At 38.2% G+C, this 6575-nt stretch overlaps 1 pseudogene; it reads right to left on the bottom strand.

Moving 5' to 3' along the window:
- Window positions 1-294: 294 nt before the first annotated feature.
- LOC147393174 (uncharacterized) lies at window positions 295-5993 on the bottom strand (annotated as a pseudogene).
- Window positions 5994-6575: the final 582 nt, after the last annotated feature.

Below are 6575 nucleotides of genomic sequence, written 5' to 3'. Positions count from 1 at the left end.
TCTTATGATAAAAAATTAGGACATAGCCTGAAATTTGAAATTCATATGTAAACAATACATAGAAAGAGTTTTTAGAAAATATTTTGCAAGTGTTAAATATTTTTAATTTTTTTTTTTTCAAAATATTTTTTTTCTAAGAACAAGAAACTAAACTAACAATGAATTAAACATGAAATGAAATTATCAATGAAATGCAATGCAATTGTGAGCTAACCTAGTACCTAGCATCCCCAAACCTAAATGTCATATTGTCCCCAATATGCAAACAGTAAATAAACAAAGAGAAGGGTTAGATCACACCTGAATCAATTTTGACATTAATGAACAAACTCTTGCTACAACTAGTCTGAAAAGACTGAAAGTTATAACAATGATAATTTTTTAAACAAGATTGCATAAAATCCTACCTAAAAATTAAAAAAAAAAACCTAATTAAGAAATTAAAAACATCCTAATCGAAATAAAACTCATCCTAATTTGAAGTTGCCTCCCGAAAAGTGCAAGTTTATTATCTTCCGCCAGACAATAACATGAGGCTAATCCTGATACACAGGATTCCTCAGATAGGAATATTTTTTTTTTGGGTGGGAGTATGAAAAATGGCTTGAGTCGTTGATCATTGTCTTGGAAAATACTACCATCCGTTGTATTGAGTATCTCGATGTTGCCATAAGAATTAATTTTATGGACCACAAAGGATCCTATCCATTGAGATTTCAATTTTTCAGGAAATAGGTGGAGGTGGGAATTATAGAGTAATACCTGCTGACCTATATGGAAGGACTTTCGTTGAATGTATTTGTCATGCCAGGCCTTTGTACGCTCCTTATATTGTCGAGTACTATCGTATGCATCATTACACAGTTCTTCTAATTCAAAGAGTTGAAGTTTTATGTGCTCTCCTACTTTGACAAGATCAAAGTTAAGATGTTTTATAGTCCAATATGCACGGTGTTCGAGTTCTACTAAGAGATGACAGGCTTTTCCAAAGATGAGACGATAGGGGAACATGCCAATCGGAGTTTTGAAAGCAGTCCGATATGCCCACAATGCGTCATTTAATCGCAAAGACCAATCCTTTTGTGAGGGATTAACTATTTTTTCAAAAATGATCTTGACTTCACGATTGGAGATTTTGAACTGTCCACTCGTTTGAGGGTGATATGGAGTGGCGACCTTGTTAGTGATAACGTATTTACGCATAAGACTTTCGAAAATTCGATTACAAAAATGCTTACCTCCATCGCTAATGATCACCCTTGGGGTACCAAAACGAGCAAATACGATATTTTTAAGGATGTTGACAATGACTTTGTGATCATTGGTCGACACGCTGTTGCTTCTACCCATTTAGATATGTAATCGACTGCGACTAAAATAAATTGGAATCCATGCAAAATAAAGAAGGGTCCCATGAAATCAATGCCCCAAACATAAAAAATTTCAATGATCAAAATGGGTTGTTGAGGCATTTCATTCCTTCGGCTAATTTTTCCTGGACGTTGGCATCGATCACACGATTTAGCGAAGATGTGGACATCATGAAAAAGCGTTGGCCAGTAAAAACCGTATTGCAACACCTTTGCTGCTGTTTTCTTACCTCCAAAATATCCATCATAAGCGTGGTTGTGGCAGAAATCGAGTATATATTTCTGATCATGGTCAGAAATACACCGACAAATTATTTAATCTGGACAGTATTTAAATAAATACGGGTCATCCCAAAAAAATCATTTAGCTTGGGCGAGAAATCTAAGTCGCTCTTATTTCCTCCATGAGGTCGGTGTTTATCCAGTCACCAGGTGACAATGTCAGCGTACCAAGGTGTATCCATATTGGAGATAGACATTAGTTGTTCATCTGAAAAGTTCTCAGTTCTCAGAGATTGGGAAGGAATCAGAACTTGTTTCAACTACCAGTCTGGATAAGTGATCGGCAACCACATTCTCGTATCCTTTCTTATCTCGGATTTTTAGATCAAATTCTTGTAGTAAAAGAACCCATCGGATTAACCTTACTTTTACATCCTTCTTGAAAAGAAGATATTTCAGCGCTGCATGATCAGTGAAGATTATCAGCTTGGATCCTATTAAGTAGGAGTGGAATTTTTCCAGAGCAAAGACTACTGCTAGCAGCTCTTTCTCAGTAGTTGAATAGTTATGTTGGGCATCGTTCAACGTTTTACTCGCATACTGGATAACATGGGGGAGTTTGTCAACTCGTTGCCCCAGTACAACACCTATTGCGTAGTCTGAAGCATCACACATCACCTCAAAGGGCAAATTCCAGTTTGGTGGTTGGATGATATGTGTTGTTGTCAACTCAATTTTGAATTTGTCAAAAGCGTTTAGACAGGTGATAGAGAGTTCAAAGTTTGCATCTCTGGATAATAAGTCGCATAGAGGTTTGAAAATCTTTCCAAAATTCTTAATGAAGCGCCTATAAAAACCTGCATACCCTAGGAAAGAACGGACTTCCTTCACAGTTTTAGGGGGAGGTAAATTAGCGATAAGGTCAATTTTTGCCTTATCTACCTCAATTCCCCTGTGGGATATGATGTGTCCCAACAAAATCCCGGAAGTGACCATCGAATGGCACTTCTTCCAGTTTAACACTAGATTTTTTTCGCGGCATCTAGCTAAGACTAACTTTAAATGATGTAGGCAATTGTCAAAGCTAGATTCGAAGACTGAAAAGTCATCCATGAATACTCCAAGAAATGTTTCTACCATATCAGAGAAAATGCTCAACATACATAATTGAAAAGTTGCAGGAGCATTGCACAGCCAAAATGGCATGCGTCGATAGGTAAAAGTCTCGAAGGGACACGTGAAAATTATTTTTTCTTGATCTTCAGGGGCGATCGGGATCTGATTGTACCCCAAATCAAGAAAGCAGTTGTAAGTGTGTCCAGCTAGGCACTCGAGCATTTGATTTATAAATGGGAGAGGAAAGTGATATTTTCGTGTCATAGAGTTTAACTTCCTGTAGTCCATACAAACTCGCCACCTAGTTTGGATACGAGTTGGTACTAGTTCATTGTCCTTGTTGGTCACAACGGTGACACTAGATTTCTTTGGGACCACTTGAATAGGACTTACCCATTTACTGTCTGAGAAGGGGTATATAATACCCGCATTTAGCAATTTGAGGACTTCTCATTGGACAACCTCTTGTAAGACCGGATTCAATCTCCTTTGTGGTTCTCTCGATGGTTTGTAGTTATCCTCGATGTGTATTTGGTACATAACCACAGAGGGACTGATGCCCTTGATATCAGCTATGGTCCAATCAATAGCTTATTTATGCTCTCAAAGGACCTCTAATAACTACTCTTCTTGGGACTTTTCTAAGTCAGGTGATATGATTACAGGGAAGGTTTCGTCCTTCCCTAAGAACGCATATTTCAGCGTGTTAGGCAACTGTTTGAGTTCAAGTTTAGGAGTCTCTTCAATTGAAGGTTGGGATGAAGATGTGGGAAGACTCTCTATTTTAGGTTGCCAATTTGTGAAGTCCATCTCGGAGACGGATTCTAGGAGGGCATTTACCTCCTTGATGGATTGTTCTTCATCAAACTCAAGGTCAAATTGACCTAAGTATTCTTCTAGAGGGTCAATATTCTTCGCTTCCTGGAATGTTCTGCTGACCAATGTATCAATCATATTGACCTCCTCCATATCATCCATGTTAATGGATTGACATTTGTTGTGGAAGAAATTCAATTTTACTTCATGTCTCTAAAGGCTAAGGTCATGATCTCGTTTCTACATCTAATTACAGCATCAGATGTGGCTAAGAATGGTCGACCCAAGATTACTGGAACATGATTGTCTGGGTTTATGACGAGTTCAGTGTCAAGTACCACAAAATTAAGGGAAAATAGAAGTCTTTAACCTTAATTATTACATCATCTACTATCCCGTTGGGAATCTTAACTGATGTGTCTGCTAAACTGGGAGTGATATCTGTAGGTTTGAGTTCCCCTAAACCTAGTTGTTTGTAGACAGAAAATGGCAGAAGACTCACACTAATCCCTAGATCTAGCAAACATTTTTTAATCATTGTTTCCTCTATATGCACAAAGATTGTTGGACAGCCTGGATCCTTAAATTTAGGTACAATTGTCTGTTGAATCAGACAAGATGATTGGGCTACATTGTAGCATCTTTAGGCACAAGGATTTTTCTTTTCACCGTAGAAAGATCTTTAAGGAACTTAGCATATGAAGGAATTTGACAGATAACGTCCGAAAAAGGAATATTAATCTGAACATTCTTGAAAATTTCAAGAATACCTACAAATTGCTTTTCTTTTTTATTGTCTGTTAATTTATGTGAAAATGGGGTCTTGGGAATGGTGATTTCTTTTTCCATTTGAGTAGGAGTTTCTTTTTGTTGGTTCTCTTCGTCTGTTGAAGGTGCACTTTCGATGTCGTCTTGTATTGGGACCTCATTGGGCATGTGCACTTGGTTATCCACTAACTTACCAGAACGTAGTGCGTGGACTGCTTGAACAGAGTTATTAGAGGAACCAAGTTGACTTGATATTTCATACTATTTTTTTGGGGCAGTTCCTCTTGGGTTAGGCATAGTTTGGCTTGGAAATTGTCCTTTATTTTTCTCCCCAAGAAAGAACGATAATTGCCCTAGTTGAACCTCAAGATTTTTAATTGATTATTCATGCCTTTGACTCCTTTGATCCTGGTCCTACATGAATTTATGTTGTTGCTTGAACATCTCTGACACCATTGTTTCTAATGCAGAGTTTGTTTGTACAACTAGGGGAAAATAGTTGGTCATAGGGTCAACAACAATCGTCTTTTGATCAGACGTATGGGGTGAAGAGTAAGATGCTTGTGGAACCAAAGGAAGGTTCGCATTAGATTGAGATTGCCTATTATAATCTTTTTGAAAACCTGGAGCACCACCATGTTGGATAGGTTCGTTCTGACGATAAGAGAAATTGGGGTGAAACCTATTGTCAGGGTGGTAAGTTTGATTATACAAGTTTGGAGTGGGTTTCCTAAAAGTACTATATGACCCAATAGCATTGGCTTGTTCTGTATTGGCCATAAGACAGTTTTTCGTGAGGTGGTCAAAAGTTTTGCGTATGTTACATGCGAAAGGCATCTCTGAATTTACTTGGAGTGCGGAATGTACCTCTTGTTGGCTAGTTTTGATGTTGAAAGCATCAAATTTCTTATTTAAGTTTTGCATAGTACTAACCAGAGTAGTCATTACGTTTTTTAGATCAGGCTCACTTTTGATCTCGTACATTCCTAGTTTATTGGTTCCAAAGTCACTTCTATCAGAGTCTCCTAAGTTAGTGCTCCAGTTTCGAGCATTTTCAGCGAGTTCTACGAGGAAATCGTAAACTTGATTTGGAGTTTGATTCATGAATTTTCCTTTGTGCATAGACTTCAAAAGGTTACGTTGTGCTGTTGTAAGACCACGATAGAAGAAATTGACCAGTTGGGCTTTATCAATCTCATGATGTAGGCATTTTACAAGCAGGTCATTAAATCTTTCCCAAGTTTGGGATAATTCTTCATCGGGTTTACCCTTGAAGTTCCTAATGGCATTTTTGATTTGTTCTATTTTTGCCATTAGAAAGAATTTAGCCATGAATTTACGGGATAACTCATCCCTAGTAGTAATCGAGTTAGAGGGCATCGAGTTCAACCATTCTGCTACATGATCTTATAGAGATAGAGGGAACAACCTTAACTTGACATTTTCATCATCAAGGTGACCATTTCGAAAGGTTTAACATATGGTCAGAAATTTATTCAAATGATTATAGGGTTGTTCACTCTCGAACCCATGAAACTTAGGAAGCATATTGATAGTGGCTGTCCTAATTTCGAATTGTACCACATTGGTTGCTGGCAAGGCAATACATGAAGGGGGAATGGCTGTAGTGGGTGCGAATAACTCGTTAAGAGTTCGTTGATCTTCTTTGATCATTTGAGGTGGGGCAATCGGTTGAGCCATCTCGGGTGGCTGAAAGATAGGTGAAGAATCGAATTCGGTTCTAATCCTTTGAAGTGGATGAGATCTTGTGATCTCAGGATCGAATGGTTCAAGTGGATTCTTTTGAGATCTCGTACCTAACATGCACTAATGATGAACATAGATAATAGGGAGGAATTTCACACGTGCTTGATAGGTTCTTATTAGACTAGACAGCTCCTAACTATTTCAAAGGGATAGCTTGAGCCTCCAACCCAGTTCTCTGAAACTGAAATTAGTCAGTTTAATCCCCAGATAAGAGGTGGTGCGCGATGCTGAGCAAGGGCACTCTTAAATCACATTTTCGTCTAGAATAGACGTAGTCTATCCCCCTCGTATAGTAGGGTACAGTGAGCCAGGATTTTTCTTATGCACTAACTTCGATCAAGAAGTGCAAATTGGTGCAACTCAGGCTAGCTTTGCCCATTGAGCTCGATGGGACCTATGATCAAGTCTAGTCAGATTTTAATTAAATTGAGGCTTGTGTGAATTAATTTCCTAATAGGGTAAGAATGCGGTGATGAAATCCGATTCTTATGTTGTTAGTGTCATCCTCGTAAGGGT

Source organism: Akebia trifoliata, chromosome 10 (genome assembly GCF_017979445.1).
Source record: "Akebia trifoliata isolate Shusen 1 chromosome 10, ASM1797944v1, whole genome shotgun sequence".
NCBI classification, from domain to species: domain Eukaryota; kingdom Viridiplantae; phylum Streptophyta; class Magnoliopsida; order Ranunculales; family Lardizabalaceae; genus Akebia; species Akebia trifoliata.
The sequence above is the reverse complement of the archived record's forward strand: the minus strand, read 5'-3'. Positions and strand labels throughout refer to the sequence as shown.